The sequence below is a fragment of the Protopterus annectens genome, chromosome 2.part1, assembly GCF_019279795.1.
Source record: "Protopterus annectens isolate FY-2018-M chromosome 2.part1, PAN1.0, whole genome shotgun sequence".
In the NCBI taxonomy this organism is placed as follows: Eukaryota; Metazoa; Chordata; order Ceratodontiformes; family Protopteridae; genus Protopterus; species Protopterus annectens.
Genome location: NC_056729.1, coordinates 677,545,766 through 677,567,034, shown reverse-complemented (window position 1 = coordinate 677,567,034; position 21,269 = coordinate 677,545,766). Strand labels below are relative to the sequence as shown.

Here is a 21,269-nt window from a genome sequence, read left to right as displayed (position 1 = left end):
ACACACACACACACACACGGAGCCCCTACTTCTAAAATAGGCAACATCAGTAATCACGACACACACTCACTGAATGAAATTGGAAGTAAATATATAAAAAAAAAACATACTAGAGATAGACTCATCCATCCAGTTTCTCATCACCAAAAGGACCATCAATAAATTAGCAAACAACTGCTCAGCAAAAGGTAAATCAATAAGAAATCAAACCCTCTAAGATCATACTACATACTGGAGTAAACATATAACTTCCCTCCAATCTAAAGCCATTTGACATTCAGACATTTTAATTTGTGCAGAAGTTATTCAGAGAATGACATATTACTGCGCTGTCACATTAGCCCTCTGTGCTTACGTCCAAACCAATGAAGCATACTTGTCAATTCCAATAGAATTAAAGTAGCTTAATAAGAAGGCTATTTGCAAGGTTACAGGACAGTTTATATTGGCAATAAGCAAATATATTAAAAAGGCTCTGTTTCTCATAATTATGCTGAAAAGTCTTCCAAGATAAATACAACCTTCTGATTTAGTATGGAACCGTACCTCTCAACCTTAGAGCAAGATATCTGAAGAAAGAGAAAAATAAAAGAGGGACACAGGCCCCAAAACAGTTAAGCATCACAGACACCATTAAAACAACTGTAGCTGCAAACATTATACATCACTTATAATCTTTCTATCCCATCATTGTCAGTTAAGCATTATATGGCTTATTCAATCCTGCCGTCTTTTGCAACAAAGAAAACAATGCTTTGAAATGACAAATGGATTAAAAATAATACATAAAACACATTGCATCCACATCCTGCAACTTCCTACCTGCAAATAACCACAGAGTTTTCACTGAAACTAGGGCTGCTTATTTCCCAGGAATGATAGCTTTCCCTAATTAAATCTAATAGGACACAATCTACCAGGATCTGGACTACCTGAAATAAATTAAATTATGGCCTGCAAATTGCAAGTGCACTTTATTTACTTAAACTATATTTCTAAGATCACTTACTGTACTTTTTCAGTAACATCTCAATATCCATTTCCAGGTCACTTTTCAAGACACTGGCAGTGGTAGACTTGACATCCTCCAGATCCCTACAGGGCTACACTCATACTGCTAGCATTGTCCATTAAATATAAATATCCATCCACTGCAAATGGCAAGAAGCTATGTCTTAAAAAATCTACTTTTGGCATGCCTAGTACCCAAGTATCAGGTTTTGAAACAAAGAAACATTCTCCACAGTTTGTAAGTCTCTGTCTTTAATAATCATCTACTGTTGCAGCCCTCCTAACACAAACACACACATACACTCTAAAACCTACAACATTTAAAAAATGACATTGTGCCCACCTGATCTGCCAGTATTGATGATCCACCAAAGCTATACTTACTGCTGTCCAATCTGCCACTGCTTAGAGCCCACCAATGACAAAACAGTACTGGGTGCTTTTTTGTTTGTCAGAAAAAAATAATTCAACTTTATATGCTACAGTCCCACAAAGTCAATCCACTACTGACCCACTGAACCTAGGCTACTGTCTCATTCTTACTCCCTAGAACTGCATTAGCTTGGATGACTAATTTTATTTCCTAAGCAAAAGACACAAATTGGAAGATGAAGCGAAAATCCATACATTTGAGAGGTAGGATTTCATATTCAATACAACACTCTCTCTGTCAGGAAAGGTGCAATTTAGTGAAAGTGTACTTTTAATGTATGATACATCTGTGAGCTAACTTATTTGTGTTCAGTAGGTAGATTGATAGTCATTAACCTCTTTGTGCATGTGTCTCTCCCTGTCTCTGTCATGCACACATACACACACATGCACTCTTCTTCTACTTTCACATACACAAACATTCTGCTTTCATGCATGTGCTCACAGACTCACTCACTCCGCACTTACCTATTAACACAGATAAGTGCTGACCCTTTCAAAGGCAATGGCGGCAAATCCATACACGAGTCCCTCTTCAGCGAAAACACACACACACACACACACACACACACACACACACACACACACACACACACACACACACTGATTCTTTGGCATGAAATAACAGTGGGAACACACAGATCCTTCTTTGGCGCAAAAAAATCAAAACTACAAGGGTGCTTTGGTGCATGCGCACACTGACAGAGTTATAGGTCATGGGCGTGAAAAAACAAAAAAAAGTGTTTTGAGGCATGCGCATATTGATGTTGTAGTTAGAGGTCAGGGGCCACATGGAAGAGCTCTGAGGGCCACATGCGGCCCGCGGGCCACAGGTTGGACACGTCTACTTTACAGTCTCACATTTACTCACTAATTTCAATGTTGACTTTCCTCCTGTTCATCTCCTTCTCCCAACCCCAGACTCCAGTTCATGTCCAAGGTACTCCAGATTCTTCAAGTCACCTCCTGTGCTTTTTTCTGTCTCTCATGCAATTTCCTTTGGACATTGGCAAAGGTTTCACTGGCAAAGTCTCTCTATGAGCTTTATTATCAGAAGAATGAGAAGCAGTGTCTCCCTATATTTGATGGCTAAGTTTTTGCTGGACAAACTTTTGTATTTTCTCCTTAGCCTGTTGTACATTAAAAACTGACTTTGATCCTCCAAGAAAAAATATTCTGAAGACAGATGGATGCAGCAGCTTGAATCCCATACCTGTCTCTCGACCACTGCTGTGAGAAATATATTCCTCTTCTGCCTGTTGTACAGTGAATAATCATTTTTCACAAACACTCTGCTAGCTCCAATTTTTAACACTCTGCTCTTCTGCCAGTGTTTTGTTAGAGTCAACTGTTTCTGCTGGTATGACTGGATATTTACTAATACAGGTCTTGGCTGCTTTCTCATGGCTAGGTTTGGCACATACACATAATGTACTCTTTCAATTTACAAATCCTGCTGTGGAATACAAGTCCTATTGTTTATTTGTGCTTTCATAAAATTAATACAGTCTGTTCCATCCAGTTTTCCCTGAGTAGTCTGCCCTCTAACTCTACCACATTTTGAAATAGCTTTTTTTCACCAATCTCATACCCAGCCAGCCCTTTCTTCATTGATTTTTGCAGTTTTATCAGTTCATCTGAATAGCTGTTTAAAGCTGCTTCCATTTCCCAGCCTTATTTTTTGAATTAATATACTCCTTCAATGTTTCATTTATTTCAATCAGCTCTGAGCACATTTCATTTATTTTTTTTCCGTATAAATTGCTGGAAGCCATATCTTGCACCAAAGCTGGAGCTTGAACTACTTTTTGCTGAACAGCTGCAGGATTCTTCCCAGTTAGTCTTTAAACTTCACCTTTCCTAGTTAATTTTCTTTCTGGCATCCAGGCAGTGTACTTACTAAGCAGTACCTGAATTTACTAAAACTTGCGGAGTTACTGACCCTTATCTCTCAGTTTCTTTCTTCACATTGGAAGAGTTGACATTAAGTTGTTGATCAGTGTGCAACCATCTTGGAAGTCCACCCCAACATATGAATAGATACAAACATACCACTTCTTGTGGGGCCATAAGAAAATGAAGCATTTTGGAGTTTGAGTAAAACTGAGGTAGTCCAAGTGGCAAAATATATGCAAGAGAAAGCAGAAAAAAATAATTAAAAAATTAGACTTGGGAAGATGACATTTATGGATAAAGAGAGTAAAATACAGCCATCAAAACATGCCTAGTACTTCTGTTGTTATGTACGTAGTACACATATTTTATAAAGTTTGTTGAAAGAATAAGGGAGAGGATAAAAAAGAACTTTATTTTCTTCAGTTGTATTTACTGTGTACGGTCCAGCTTAGCCACTGTCTTTCTAAATAGAATACAGAGAACTCAGTCACATGACCTCACCGTTTAAGTAATTGTTGCTTCATGAAAGAGAGAAGAAAGCTGGGAAAGTTATTTTATTTGTTTGCATTTAAGCAACCTAGCTATTTTAGCTGTTTTGGCCTGTCTTGAATTGCCTTTTACTATGTTATACTGTTTTAGGCATTTTTTAAAATACATTCATTGAATTATCACTTGTGACATAGGCAAATTTACATTTATTTAAAAGGAATTAAACTGTATTAACAAGTTCACCCTTACAAACATTATACTTCAGATATATTGCTGTATATCATATAACCTAAGCAAAATTACATAAATTATTCTATTCCTGCCTTTTTTAAACAAGAAACATCGTTATTAAACCATCACTTATGACATAAGCAATCATACATTTATATAAATGAAAACAAACCACAACAACACAATCCTAGTTGCAAACATTTTATGCCACAAACCATACTGATGCACTCCCATTTGCAAATATTATACATCACTTATAATCTACCTAATTATTTTCTGTCAAACATTACATAGCTCATTGAAGTCCTGTCTTCTTTTAAACCTCATTCCCCCTGCATGTATTATTCCCACAATTCCCACTTTTTCCTATGTAGTTTGCTCCTACCCTTTTCTAAAGATCTCAGTTCCAGTTGTTTTATCTCTGTTCACTACTTTTAGTATACTTGGTTTAGATTTTGATTTCCATTTTCTAGTAATTGCTTTTTTGGCAGGTCCCAAAATTAGATACAGCAAGACATTAACATGTCTAGGCAATTCCAAGTCTGTATCATAGCTCAGAAAAATAATTTTCCCCATCACACCAATATGCCCACCCAGCATCTCCGACAGTGCAGGGAAGCCCTAAAGTCCACCAACTCACTGCACTCCCAGAAAATATGTTTCCACTTACTTCTTTCTTGCCCATCACACCTCCAACATTTGCTGTATACCAGTAGAAACATTATCTGGAGTCTACTTGGGGTATAAAAATATCTATAAAAACATTTCCAAGCAAAAATCCGAAATCTTCTAGATTTTTTTGCATATTTGGGGTGTATACATATATCTACCCATTGTTTCTTTGTGAATTGCTTATCTAATCTCATCCCAATCCCTTCTAACCTCCTCTGATTGATTCTTATAATTATCATGCAATATTTTATAAGCTCTGCTAATTATTTATTTTGTAATGGCAGCTTCTGTTATAAATTCTACTAAAAACTCTACCAGTGCTGGTCTTTCGTTTAGGACTCATATTTTTTCTTTCTGCCTGATATCAATCCTTGAGCGGGAAGGCAATCTCTAACATGCAGTCCAAATAAATTCTTGGCACCTTCCCATTCTATCATTTTCCCTCTCTAGTTATTTGCTCCCAATACTGTGGTTCCTTTGTCACTCTTCTCACATAAATTCCACCCCCTCTTGCCTATTGTCTACATCCCTAAATGCAGTCAAGTATCGGCAGAATCTTTCTCCATTCCCTTGTTATTTTAGTTCTTACGATACTTTCTGCTACTTTATAGATAATATTCTACATGATTATTGTTATTCTCCTTTAAGGCCTGCATCCAAAATCCCACTCTCTCCTTGTTTCTTGAGCTTCCCCCCTGTTTCACCATCATCCCGTTCCACTTTGAGTTATAGTTTTCTGCTTGTGCTACATACAGAAGCCTTAACTGTGTAGCTCTGAAATACCCCTTCAAATGAGGTAATCCCAATCTGCTCTATTCTACTGGAAGAATCAGCTTATCCTGCTTGACTCTTGCCATCTTCCCTTCCTATATAAAGTCCTTCAACTCTTTATTAATTTCTATACACAACTTCTCCTCTGGTTGATAAAAATAGGTCTGATCTGTGCATAAGATTAATGGGACTAAAACATTTAACTGCTTGTATCTCGGTATCCATATCTGTATAACAAAGCTTCCATTTCCCCAGTTTTTGTATTATCTTTTGTTTAGTATCTTTCCACATATCCTTAGCTGCCACACCAGAATCATTTTACTCCATACTCCTAAATACTTCATTTTATCATGTCCCCATAAATATGGATATTGCTGAACCATTTTATATGTGGGAACATAACTTACCACTACTGCCTTTGTTTTCGCATCATTAATTTTGTATCCTGAAAAGATCTGAAACTGTCCCAAAATGTTATACAACACTGTAATATCCCTTCCTAGTTTTGTCAGTTATAAAATAATATCATCTGCAGATATAGCCATCTTTTTTCGAATACCATACCAATTATATCCTTGAATTTCTGAGTCCCTTATTTTCTTTGCCTATGGTTCTAAATATAATGCAAATAAAGGAGAAAGATGACACTACTGCCTTGTTCCTCTGCTTAATCAGAAATTATCAGAGAGGACCTCACCCTCTTTAATCTTTACCTCTAAACCCTCATATATCCTCCTAATCAAAGTTTGAATTTTTTTCAGGAAATGCAAATGCTTCCATTGTCCTGCTCATAAAATCCCAGCTTACTCTGTCAAATGCTTTCTTTGCATCAAGACTCATCAACAACAATGGTATTTTCTTACATACTGCTTCCTTCTGGATCATCAATGTTCTGTTAATGATGTTAAATGTTTGCCTCCTTCCACAAAACCACACTGATCCAGATCTATCAATTTTGGCATTACTTTTGCTATTCTTTTAGCCATTATAGATATGAGCACTTTATAATCATGGTTTAGTATTGAAGTGGGCCTGTATGAAGCTGGATCTGATGGATCTTTACCCTCTTTAGGTATTACAGCTACCACTGCTTTCTTCTAAGAGGTGGGTACTTCTCCTTTTAAAATACTGTTAAACAAAACCTTCCAGATCTTTATCAGTTTTTTCCCTCCTAGCTTCCAAACTTCCACAGGAATACCATCTGTTCCTAGAGACTTTCATGTAGCTTGGTTATACATCACAATTTTTATCTTATCTCCTCCTATCCTGTTAGTAATTGAGCCTCATCTACCTCTAACCTTGGCATATTTAATTCTTCCATAAACATTTCCATTTGTACCTTTTCTCGACTTCCATATGCCTCTGCTTTATACAGACTTTCAAAGAATTTCCAAAATATTTTTAATACCGCTACAGGGTCTCTTGTTACTTTCCTTGTTATAGGTTCATTTCTACTTTCTGTTGCCTGAATTGTTGTACTAAAAGTTTTTGTGCTCTAGTGTTATTATCAAAAAACAGCTGATTAACAGCAATCTTTCTAAACTCATGTATATTCTCAAGGTAATCCCTTATTTTCTGCTTAGCATTCTGCAGTTGATTCTTTTCTTGTTCTGTGAGATTCCCCATATTCTGCAATACTTTAACATTTGTCAGTCCCTCTAAATAATTCTTGTTACTTCTTAACTATAGCTCCCTTTCTTTTATTTCCAGCCTATTTTTAAACTCCACCTTCATTTTATCCCACTCCCTAAATTTTCAGAAGTAATTTTTATTATTTTTAAATAGCTCCGGAATAATCTCTACTACCCATTCCTTAAATTCCTCTCTTATCAACAGATAGGTGGGAAAGCGCCAGTGTCTCATTTTATTTCATTACCATGTGTTTTTATTTTAGTAATTATTGGTGCATGATCTGAAATACTTATTGGGTGCGTATCATTTCCTTCAATTAAATGCACGTTTCTGTGAAATGTAAATTCTGTCTAGCACAGCCCAGTGTTTATATCTTGAGGAATAGTAAGTAAATTCACTTGGAACTCCTATTACTGAATTCACATCTTTCATGCCAAATATTTTCATATATGTCTTCAAAAATCTACCCTCCTTTGTTATACTTTTTTCTGGACCCCCCAGACACATCTTCGCTGCTGCAAATAAAATTCCAGTCCCCACCTATAAGTAATGTTCCTTGCTGAAAACTGATTATTTCTCCCAGAATTTTCTTAAACTCCATTCTAGCAGTTTTAGGTGGAATATAAATATATGCCAGTGTAATCCTCCTCCCATGCTAGTAGCCTCTTAGCACTAAAAAAATTGTCATTATTATATTTTTTATCTTCGTCTATCACTACTGGAGCTTCTCTTGCAATTAATATAAGTACTCTTTGTTTCCTTTGTCCAAGATATTCCACTGAATAACCATCCTGAAAGCTTTTCTTTATCAAATTCACATGTTCACTTCTTTCTAAGTGTGTCTCCTGTAACATAGCTATTTGCACTCTATGTGTTTTAATACAGTTCACTATTCTTTCTTTTTTGCATTTATCTGTAAGACCATTGACATTCAAAAACATTACAGAAAGCATCATTGTATTAAAAGGTTATTACTCCCACCTTGTATGTATAACACTTTTTTTGTTAACTGTCTAGTTCTAGCTTTTGTGTTACATGCATGCACTGTTTGGGAGGTTGAACTTTTATACAGTTGTTTCTTGTCATATTCATTTGAGCCTAAGAAGCACCTTACAAAACTTTTTGTTTTATTGAAAGCCTTCAAAAAAAGACAAACAAACCCCCTAAAATCTATTGATTTAATACTACCGTACATCTTCAAATATTGAAGTTTTACTTCCCTAACAGGAACAAATGTCTCAAACTGACAGCCATACTCATAGACTTCAGTAAACCTAAAAGAAAGGTTACCCATGCTAAGATGCATGGTGCAGCATGCAGCATGTGCTTCTACTAAGTGCTAACTGCTTTTTCTTATCTTTTTAGCTATCCCAGCTAAGAAACCCATGAATGCCTTCAGAAAACATTATCTCTTAGCCGGTCCCCCCCGCCCCCAAAGCCAATCACTCACCATGAGACTGTAACCAATTCCTCTTTATCAGACTGTCTCCATGGAAACATGAAAACCAGACAGTCAATATCTCTTTATCAGATTGTTTCCATGGAAGCATGAGGGTCAGATACAAAATTACTAAGCATACATTCATTTGCTAGAAAAATGTCTCATAATATTCAATATTCTTTTTCGTTTACTTGCTTTCTCTTAAAACTTGTTACTAAATCAATCTAAGGTTCTTAATCTAGTCATTCCCCCATACAAGAATGAGAAAAAGCATATTCATTTTTCTTTTGTCAAGCTCTTTTTACCAGGCATTTATTTACATTGCAGTGCCTACATTTCTTAAAACTGAACAAGAAGAAAGAGAGAAGGGGAAAAGAAAAGCAAACAGAGAACAGCAGCACCTATTAACAATCCCCACTACACTTAAAATAACTGAGAAAACTTTACTTTATAGCATGCAAAGAAAACCATATACCACAAAAATACTGCTATTAAGAAAAAAAGTTTTCTTAACTTTCAGTTAACTTTCTCCTCTCTCTCTTCCCCTCTCCAAAACATTTTTCCAAACCTTAATGAAATGAAGTGGGGCATATACTTTAGAGTCCCCACAAGTCTAACAAATTCTGAAAAAGTCCTAAATTTCCAGATTGTCTTGTTCTGTCACATTTCACAAACATAACTTTTGCATTGTAGTCCCACATTAAGTTACTAGTTTAATTACTTTTTCATCTCCAGCTCCCAAATCCTGTCTCTGCTTAATTTCCAACATACTCTCGAGTCTTCTAGTCAACTCTCATGCTTCCTTCCAGTCTCTCTGTGGTCTTTATTACCAGAAGAACAAGAAGCAGAATCTCATTCTGTTTCAGAGCTCACCTTTTGTTGGACAAACTGTTGTATTTCCTCCTTAGTGTGTACTTCATCAAAAAATGATTTTGTCCCTCCAGGGAAGGATACCTTGAAGATAGCTGGGTACAGCAGTTTGAATCTCACACCTGTGTCTCGACATTCCCTGAATAATGGAATGAATTTATTCCTCTTCCGCCTGGTGTACAATGAGTAATCATTTACTTATTTATTTAACATTTGTTTACCAGGATATTCCGACTAGGTGAAAGCCCATTTTCAGCAGAAGCCCAGGGAGAAAAGCTCCAAAGACAGTTAACAATATTAACATACAACAATTAGAAATAGATACATTTGGTAATACAAACATTTAAGAACACAAATAGCCAAAAATATTTACGAATACTAGTTTGAACACACCATAATGACCAATAGTTGCCCATAATATAAAAAACAACATTTAGTAGGATGAATAAGGAATAATAAAGCAAGATGGTTATTAGTTAATGCCAGCTGAGAAATATTAGAAAAACTGTATGGAAAGTTATGAAAAGGAAACATCAGATGACAGAGAGAGGCAAGAACCTAAGATATGTAAGAAAAGAGAGTAAAGTGTGGAAAGGAGAGTAGAGTAGAAATATGAAGGGGAGAGAGCTATGGAGACGGGATGAAAGGGAAAGGGCAAAGGTGAGAGGTTAAAGTTAAGATAAAGGAAAGAAGTTGGAAAGGATGAAATATTACAGATGTGGAAGGGGCATGGAGGAAGTAAATGAAGTAAGAAAATACATATAGAGGAGGTGGTATGAAGGGAGAGTAAGTGGAGAAACTGAGACACTAGGTTAAAGGGTTTAAGCAGGACAAGTAAGAAGAGGGGAAAAGAACGAAAGAAAAAGAAGAAGGCAAATTACATATGGTGGGTGATGTGTGAAAGGAAAGTAAGTTGAAAAACTATTAGATAGTGGAAAGGGTTTAATCAGGACAGATACATGAACACAGCCAGCTGCCATTGAGGTAGGATTTTGAAGTGAGTGTCGTTGGCATTAGTGATAATAGGTAAACACTCTGCTGTCTCTCACTTTTAGTATTTTGTCCTTCTGTCACAGCTGTGTCAGAATCAACTCCTTCTACTGGTAGGATTGCATCTTTACTATCAAAGGTCTAGGTTGTGTACTCATAGCCAGGTTTGGAGCATACATATGATTTGCCCTTTTAACAAACAACTCTTACTGTGGAATACCAGTCCAGTTGTTTATTTGTGCTTTCATAAAACTAATGCAGTCTGTTCCTTCCAGTTTCTCTGGTGGTACAGCTGAAAATCTCAGGTTTTCCCTACGTGCTCTGCTCTCTTCTTCTTTTGGCTTTTCCTGGTTAGGGGTCGCCACAGTGGATCACCTGTCCACTCATGATTGGCAGTGGAGTTTTACGGTGTTGAGTTGCCAGCCCAGCGCCCAACCTTCCACAGAAGGTACACACACACACACACACACACACACACACACACACACACACACACACACACACACACACACACACACACACACACACACACACACAGGGCCAATGTAGAGTGTCCAATCCACCTACAGCATGTCTTTGGGATGTGGGAGGAAACCGGAGCACCCGGCACAGGGCGGACAAGCAGACTCCTCACAGAAGGCACCCCAACCAAGGATCGAACCAGAGAACCTCTTGATTTGAGGTGACAACGGTAACCGCTGCACCACTGCGGCCTCCCTATGTGCTCTGTCCTGTAATTCTATTATTTTTTGAAACATCCCTTCCTGAGCAATCTCATATTCAGCCAGCCTTTTCTTTACTTCAACTTCTGATTTTTGCAACTTTAACACCTCATCTAAATATGTGTTTAAAACGTCTTTCATTTTTTCCAGACTTTTGTTATTTGTGTTGATATATTCCATCAGTGTTTTGTTTGTTTTAACCATGCCTGTGTTCTGTTGTCTTATATCTTCCTGTAGGTTACTGGAAGTCATGTCTGAGGGTTGCACTGATTTTTGCTGAACAGCTGCAGACCTTAGCCCAGTCAGCGTTTCTTCCTCAGGTATTTGAAGCTTATTTTTTCCCAGGGGCTCTGTATTTCTTTTTTCCTGGCATCCAGGCAGCACACATACCAGCCAATTACTGAAATTTGCCCATAAACACAAAATTCTACTGGCCTTCTCTGTTGAGTTTCAGTTTTCACACTGGGAGAGCTAGAGTTAAGCTGTTACACAATGTGCAGCCATCTTGGAAGACCCCTGTTTTAGATATTTGAGCTGTATTTATATCTGTACTATTTTTATACAATTTTAATAATGTTCCAGCTAATACTGCTTTGCAGTCCTTGGCCAAGGGTAGTAATCATCTTAGAGACAGTTGTGAGTCATCTAGATAAGAGTTAGACTGATAGCTACAGGTTCTGGGTAATTTATAGCACTACAGCTTCGGATTTCACATAGTTTTCAGTGTTTCATTTTCTTCTGTTGTATTCACTGTGGCAGTAGTATCTCCATAGCTGATAGTATGAGCAGATATAATTATCTTTACTTGTCCTACAGGAAAGGTACCTTCTTATAACATCTGCAATTTACTTATCCACACACTGGATGGTGCTTTGTCTATACTGCTATATCTGAGTTTGCAGAAGCATTGTCTTATCTGTGTTGATATGTGCAGATTGAGTACAAGTTGCAATGATTTGTGCAGGTTTATGATGAGCATATAATCTGTCCAATCAAATTCCACAGCTGTACTGTTTTCAAAGCTCTCTTCATATCCTCACTTACTTTTAATCCAGCAAGCACTGGTTATCATGGATAGTCAACAGATAAACCTCTCTTCTACTGCCAACCTTGTAGCACTTGAAATCCTGAGGCAGTGTATGAATTCCCTCAAACTCATTCATAACAAGCTCCTACTAAACTCAAAGGACTCCATCAATGAGAGGTAGAAATACTTACCTGGAGGAGGTCCCTCTTTCAGCTACATGCACTGAGCTTAACACTGTCCTACCCCCTCCTATATCCATGCAACATCAACATATTAAAAATTATAAGCTGTCTTATGCTGATGCCATTAAAAATATTTGCCAAAGCCTACTAGAATGCTGAAGACTAAGTATCAGCCTAGACCTTCAAATTTACCTCCTGCATGCAACCCATCATCAAGAGCTCATATCTAACATACATCTTGCTCTGATACTATAGGAAACAGAAACACTAACAGGGGGTCACATAACTAGCATGTAGAAGTCATTAAGGCAAAAAGACCAAGCTAGTTCATCTGGCAACATCCTGGTTCTAGGTTCAGAGGTTTATAGGTACTTACTAGGCTTGCAGTCCAAGGCACCATTTGAAGAATCTAGTCCAAATCCCAAGTTGCCTTAATAACTGTTTTGTTAAGTGATGTATTCAAGGTCATGCAGTACAAAAATGAGGGCTGAGGGAATCAAACCGTGCATGACAGGAACTACAGCTCATAACCTTAACCCTCTGCACCAGCTGTAAGACTTGACCTAGATAATGATTCCATAGTTAAACACACAGAAGCTTCACTCAAAAGGCAGAGCAAAGACATGGTAATGGCAAGATGCCTCTCAGGTGGCAGGATACGTAATGTTACTAAAGTCTCTTCATCTCAGCTACACATATGACCTGATCATTGCACATCTGGAACTCACTCTCAAATATTACCCAAATTAATACCATGCCTTCCAAACCGGCCTCAATTCTAACACAATTACTACTTCTTATCACCTTATCCTACTTAAACTATCTCACCAGACCTCTCTGTACTAATCACACTGCCCCTTTACATATAACTACTTCCAACTGTGCACAACATGCATATACAACAACTTGCATATCCACTAGCCTCTACTTCCTCAACATTACCATGCCCTTCCCCTTTAAACTCATATCAAACCCCAAAACCACTACTCCCATCTATACTAGCTCCATCTGTATAGAACCTACAACCCATAAATCATGTTTTAAGGTATTTAAATATCTCTTCTCCCACATTCAGCACTTTATCTCTACCCTACTCTCTGGTGACATACACCCAAACCCCAACCCCTCTCCCTCTCTCAACTCAATCTCCTCACCTCATCCTCCCCACTTAGCTGGTAGATCCCTCCATCTCACAGCTCTAAATGCTCAGAGCATCTGTAATAAAATCTCCAACCTCCAAGCCTGGCTTCTCCATAATCAACCTGATATTCTGTGTATCTCTGAAACCTGGCTTAAACTGCATATAAAAGACTCAGAATAGATACCACCCAACTACTGTATAATTAGAAAAGATAGAACTCATAAAAAAGGGGGAGGTGTCGCCCTCCTTTATTCCTCATCACTCTTAGTTACCCCCTACTCCAAACCTATTCCCATATTTGGTATTGCTGAACTAATCCCAGTAACTTCTTCGGGTAAACAAACAAAAACTCATCTGCATTGTCACCCTTTACATCCCTCCTGGAGACAACATCCCAATCCTCAAAGACATTCTCTCCTGGCTCTTTGCCAGTATCACAAATGAAACTATAATCCTGGGTGATGTTAATATCATCTGGGTCACAATTTAATCTCAACCCAACTCCCTAAATAAAAATCTTTACAACTTCACTCAACTTATTAACTCAACAACGAGACCATCCAAAGACTTCCTCTCTGGAAGCACCCTAGATTGGATTCTAGTTTCTTATCCTCACTACATCACTAACAGTAGTATCCTTCCTTACCTGCTAGGTGACCATCCTCCCACTTTCACCAAACGCCTTCCCTCCTCCCTACAACTATCCCACACCTATAACTCTACCAAGAACCTAAAACACTTTAACCCCAATGCATTTTCAAATGCATTAAAAAGAACAAACTGGAATCCACTACAAACTCTATCCCTAGATAGTGCTGTTACCTATTTTAATACAACTTTCTTCAACTTGCTTGATTCCTTTCCTCCCAGGAAAATAAAATGCATAAAAAGTAATCCTGTCCCATGGTTAACAAAGAATACCTTACTTAACAATACTGCCCCGAGATAAAGCTTGGAATATAGATCACTTTGCAACAAAGTAAAAAAACTTACTATAGCAGACCACAAAGCCTATTATTCCACACTCCAAACCAATCATATCACGAATCCTAAAAATTTCTGGGATGGAATTTCATCAACCCAGGGAAAAAAGAAAACCCCTGCCCTGACCCAAATGTCTCTGACTTGGATTTAGCTACCCAGTTCAATTAATTCTTTATTGGTTCTATAGCCAAACTAACAAAATCCTTCGCCAAAAATTCTGCTTCCCCACATCCACCCCAACTCACCCCTTTCTCCTCTAGCAACTCCAGCCCCCAACCTCCTCTCTTCTCCATGAACCCTATCTCTATCTTACCATAAAAAAGTCTTCTAAACTTGAAACCATGCTCTAATGCCCCTGATGAGATACCCTCCTACTTCCTAAAAATAGCCACTGAAGCTGTTGCCTTCCTTATCTGTATACTAATAAATCGATCATTTTCCAAATGCCATGTTCCCCAGCTCTGGAAAAAAAACCTTTATTATTCCACTCCATAAAGGGGGCAACAACAATGATATCCCAAACTTTTGACCTATTGCTATGTTATCCTCTATTTCAAAACTTCTCGAAAAATGTATTCACCAACAACTATTACCCTAGTTCATAAATAGCGACCTTCTCACTCCCACTCAACATGGATTCTGACTTGGCCATAGCACCGCTACCACGCTCCTTACTTCCTAGAAACTGTTAACAAGTCTCAGGACTCTGGTCATATTGTGCCCATCCTCCTCTCAGACCTTTCTAAGGCCTTTGACACTATCTCTCACAACCTTGTCCTTACTAAACACTCTAAACTAACTCTATCCCACTCCTCTATCAGTTGGTTCACCAGTTACCCAGCAAATAGGCAACAAGCAATCAGATGGAAAAAGCTACTTCACCTTTCCTAGATACTCCTACAGGTGTACCCCAACGCTCAATTCTAGATCCCCTTCTATTTAATATTTTCATTAACGACTTCTATCATGCCATCCCTAATGCTAACCTTATCCAATATGCTGACGATTCTATGATAACCTGCTGTGCCACCTATACTTCCTCATTAATAAAATTAACCCAGGATGCCTTCTCCTCGACTGAACAATGGATGCTAGATAACCATCTAGCACTCAATGCAACCAAGACCAAACTTATGATATTCACCCCTGCTAAAACTACCACCCCAGATAAAAATTCACTCATCACCAGCCAAAACCATAGTTCTCTCAAAATTGTTTCCACTGCTAAACTACTAGGAATCATCATCAATGACAGTTAAAAGTTCAAAAGTCATCTACAAGTAAATATCAAAAAAACTCATAAGAAACTCGGTATGCTCTATCGCCACAACCATTACATCTCTCCCTCCACTAGGCTTGTTCTCGCTACCACTTACTTTATCCCTTCCCTCTTATATGGTGTCTCTATCTTTACTAATCTACAATCTTTCCTCAAGTCAAAACTATCCTCCTGTTACTACAAAATTTCAAAATTTGTAACAGGTCATAGATTCACTACCCATCACTGTATTCCCCTAAATCAACTCAACTGGCTTGAGCTACCTAATTATCTCACCTATATTCAACTTATCCAAGCACACAAACCTATCTTCACCCCCTCTCTCAGCCCCTCCCTTCCATATGCATCCTCCTGATAGACGCTTAATATCTAACTTCCAAAATCTAATTGAACTACACAAACCCACCCACTCACTAGGTAAACATCTTCTATCCTTCTCTCTCGCTCGCCATTGCAACTCTCTCCCACCTCTCATCCATACCAATAAGAGTCTCTCTGCCTTCAAAACTCTAATTCATACACACCTAACTTCGCAATGGGAATGTCCTTGTTCCCATTCTACATAGCTTCCTTGACTACAGTTAGTTCCTTTAAGCTAATACACCTGTTTATAGACCCCCATAGTCTTACTACTCTCAGTAAGAAACTGCAGGAACTACATACTTTATAAAAAGCCTAATTTTAGTGTAAAGAATGTTTTACTATATTGTATTAATTTTTGCTCCATCAAATGCCAACTTTTTTCAACTTTGTAACTTTGTATTTTTAAATTCTCTCATATTTTGTAATTCTTATATTTTTGTGATCTTGTAACTTGCAACATTTGTATTTATTGGAGCTTTTCTCCCCAGGACTCCATTGAAAACGGGTTCCTTGTGGCCCAATGGACCATCCTGGCAAACAAACTGCAAATAAAATAATAAAATAAAATAAATAAATAAATGACTGCAGATGCACTTTCTTGATTCATATGATGAGGGACATGATAGAGCTCTCTGAATATGCAAATGGAAACTAGTACTGAGCAGTATGCTGTCAGTTTTCATCTGCATTTCTGTATTTAATTTCCAAAGGGTTGACCTTTACTCCTGCAACTAGATTTATATGACTGATGTGCTTATTGAACTGAAGTGTTTTTGAATTAAGTTAAATCTAGGTATTTTGATGCAATGTTCAGATAACTTTTCCTCTAATGTTATTATGAAGTGCAGAAACTTATAAACCCTCCTTTAAATCCTGTTTTAGCCATTTTTGAGCAACTTTGTAAGAAAGACATTAGGAAATTTTATAGTAACATTAAGTACATTGGCTTAATTTGAGCCCCACTGCAAAACAGTTATTGGACTCCTTGTATACTAACAGAAAACTTCAGATTATGAAAATGAAAAAGGGAGGGGCTGGGTTGTTGTTGATTACAGTAATTATGTATTTATTGAGTCTAGTATTTTCTTGAATGATGATGCTTATGAAGTTATAATCCAAGAATTCTATCAAAATGGCCAACTATTGAATTGATTTGTGGCTTGAAAATATAATAAAATATTATTCAGATTTCTTATGGTTAAGTTTCCTGTGACTCCTGAAGTACTTAATATCCCTAAAATTTATAAAACCTTAATTAATCCACCCGATAGACTTATTGTTTCTTCACATGGTTCCAGGGTTAGCAACATGGACTGATAAAAAAACTGAAATCATTTTTTTTTCAAGTCACCAAACACATTTTTAAGAGATTCTTGGAATTTTCCTTGAATGCTTTGCTGATAGTAGAATTATTGAATGGATGCTATTGGTAACCGCTGACGGCAAGGTTTTATTTTCATGTATTCCCTATAGGTTGGGCCTTGAATGGTTCTTAGAAGCCATTAAAAATACATTTGGAAATATTGACATTATGTTACATGATGACATGGAAGTTGTCTTAAATAGCAAGTATACATTTTTGAAGGGGAATTTTTTTATCAGAAAAAAAAATAGCCATACGGGTGAGGTGTGTGTTAACATATGCTAATATAAATATGTGGTTTTGGGAGACTAGTTTTGTATTAGATGATCCCTTTAAACCATATATTACTACATACGTGTTGTACCTGGACAGCATATTTTTATAATATGGGAAGGTGATGAGCAGGAGGTGCAAACGGTTTGTACATACTTAAATTCAATTACACTGTTTTTGGAATTCACATTTCATATGAATCATACTAGGATATGTACAAGGGTAGTGTGACAGTGGTGAGGACTGCAGTGGGAGTGACAGATCTGTTTAAGGTGGAGGTGGGATTACATCAAGGATCAGCTCTGAGTCCTTTCTTATTTGCAGTGGTGATGGACAGGTTGACAGATGAGATCAGACAGGAGGCCCCGTGGACTATGATGTTTGCAGATGACATTGTGATCTGTAGTGAGAGTAGGAATCAGGTTGAGAAGACTCTGGAGAGGTGGAGATATGCTCTAGAGAGCAGAGGAATGAAGGTCAGCAGGGCTAAAACAGAATATATGTGTGTAAATGAGAGGGAGGGTAGAGGAATGGTGAGGATGCAGGGAGTAGAGTTGGTAAAGGTGGATGAGTTTAAGTACTTGGGATCAACAGTTCAGAGTAATGGTGAATGTGGAAGAGAGGTGAAGAAGAGAGTACAGGCAGGGTGGAATGGGTGGAGGAGAGTGTCAGGAGTGATTTGTGACAGACGGGTACCAGTAAGAGTGAAAGGGAAGGTCTACAAGACAGTAGTGAGACCAGCTATGTTATATGGGTTGGAGACAGTGGCATTGACAAAAACGCAGGCGTCAGAGCTGGATGTGGCAGAATTAAAGATGTTAAGATTTGCACTCAGTGTGACTAGGATGGATAGGATTAGGAACAGTTTATTGGAGGGTCAGCTCATGTTGGACAGTTTGGAGACAAAGCAAGAGAGACGAGACTGCGTTGGTTTGGACATGTGCTGAGGAGGATGATGGGTATATTGAGAAAAAGATGTTAAGGATGGAGCTGCCAGGTAAGAGGAAAAGAGGAAGGCCTAAGATAAGGTTTATGGACGTGGTGAGAGAGGACATGCAGGCGGTTGGTGTGACACAGCAAGATGTAGAGGATAGGAAGAAATGGAAAGAGATGATCCGCTGTGGCGACCCCTAACGGGAAAAGCTGAAAGATGATGATGATACTAGCATGTATTTTTGGATGTTAGTATTAATAACAATTTGATATCTAGAATGCTTGAATCTACTATATACCAAAAGCCCACCTACTCTGACAGTTTTTTTTTTTGTTTTCATTTTAGTAGTCAACCCCCTATTTGGCAGAAGAAGGGGTTCGTTAAGGGACAACTAATCAGATTTTTCAGACTAATTTCTGATGGTGGAGAGTTTAGAACTAAATGAGGTGCATTTCCTATTTCCTATATTTAAAGACAGAGGTTATCCTGAAGAATTAATTATCCAGCTAACAGTTGAGATTTCAAACATGAGAGCTTAATATTTTCCACCTATATTAGTTAAGCCAGACTCTGTCAAAAAGAAAGCTTTTAAGAAAGTGGAATCAACCTAGAAAACTGCCATGATAATGCCTTTTGATAGAAATTATAAGTTTTTGAAGGAAATTGCTCATTTTAATTGGGATTTAGCCTTAAAGAATGGTGGAATTAATCAGGTTGTGGGTGATGATCCACTATTTGTTAGTAAAAGGAAATAAATTATAATAAATTGGAATGTTCTAATATAAAGAATAGAATAAAGGCTACATGCAGCGGTTGTAGCCAGGTATGTTTATTAATGATACCACTATTATTTTTTGTTGTTGGTTATAATAGAACAATTGGATGTGCAGGACATTACAACTGTGGGACAAGGGGAATAGTTTATTTAGCCTCATGTTTGTCCTATGGTTGTTTTTATGTAGGTAAAACCAACATCAGTTAATATAAAAATATATATATGAACAATCTTGTGTATTTAAAACCAAGGATTGCACTAATACTTTTAGTAAGCATGCACAAAAATGTTCCAGTTTTAACAAGTTTGTGTATTTTATTTTAGAACAAATATCTTGTTCTTTATGAGGAGGTTATTGGGAAAGTGTAATTGAATACAAGAACTATTATGACAACTGAAATTAAATGCAGGCATTTATCAATGACCAAAAGATGATATTTTAATTAACTGTGTGTTAGAATGTGGGCAGATAAGTTGTAGAAATTATAGAGTTTTACAATATTTTACAAAATTAAAATGTCATTATATGTTGTTTATAGTCAGTTAAGAGTTCTGTATTATGATGGTTTTAGTATCATATAACTTTTGTTGTCACATGTTTTTTTGTGATGTAACCTTTAGATTTCTATTTTAAGGATTGTTTAGCACTGTGTTTTATTCTGATGAAGTATCTAATAAAGTTGAGACAAAAGTGCTAAAGTACATCTTGAAAGACATTTGCTCAGTGTGTTTCTTTCTTTTGCTCAATATCCTATCATTGCCAAGAATGATGCTGCAATACAAACAAAAGATAAACAATTTCAATCACTGGCTTAACAACTGCTGTCATTCTGTGGATATCAGCCTGGGATGTGATGATGGTAGATAACCACAACTACATTGCTAAAGATGGTCTGCATCTCTCTCCCCATGGCTTCTACACATTAGCTAAATCTTTTTCTTCCCCTATAGTGCCTTTTTTTAGGCAAGGTCAGTCTTCTCAATTTATCCACATAACTAATCACAATCAAAATCATACAAAAGTAACACTGATTGGTGTTAAAAGCCTGAGTAAAAAATTGCATTCCTTACTGGTAATTCTAACCCTTGCCAAAACTAAAATATGTGTAATTACTGAAACATGGTTTCAAAACAGTGAAAGTATCCCCTTAAGTGCAAGGTTTTAATGTCCATCACTCCTTCAGATCCAGTGCCAGATTGGATGTTGCATATCTGTGCCCCTAATAAATCACATCACCTCAAAACTTGCATTGCAGTACAATGATCTCAAACGCCTTCACATTCTTCGTATGATGAACAAAATGTAGTAACTTAAAATAGCCCACTACCGTACCCCCTCTATGACATCAGCAGACCATAAGCCATATGTTAACAAGCTGAAATCCCCTCACCAAAGAACCTAACACTAACCTTTTGGGTGACTTCAACTATTCATCCATTAACTGGGAAGAGTATGAGCAGAAATTCCTGGATTTCATTAATGGCAACTTCTTGGACCAGCTAGTTCAAAATCCAGTGAGGGGCTCTAAAACATTGGGCCTGCTTCTCGTGCATATAGCTCCTCCCCCATGCTCAGAGCCACAGGTACCAAATCACTGGTCAAGTCTAACCACTGTGCAGTAAGTAATATTCTAGGTATGAGACTTGAGTCACCTCAAAACCCCTCTATCTTCAGAGACTACTCTAAGGTAAATCTACAACAACTAACTGATGCCCTGATAAAATTCCAGCACCTTTCTCATCTTGAATGAAAAGAAAGTATACACCATGTCTAGAAGTCAGTCCCACACA

At 37.4% G+C, this 21,269-nt stretch overlaps 1 protein-coding gene across 2 annotated transcripts in view; it reads right to left on the bottom strand.

Moving 5' to 3' along the window:
- The window catches only part of SLC7A2 (solute carrier family 7 member 2), a 1,203,198-nt gene that overhangs the window by 15,727 nt on the left and 1,166,202 nt on the right, over positions 1-21,269 (bottom strand). The window lies entirely within an intron of this gene.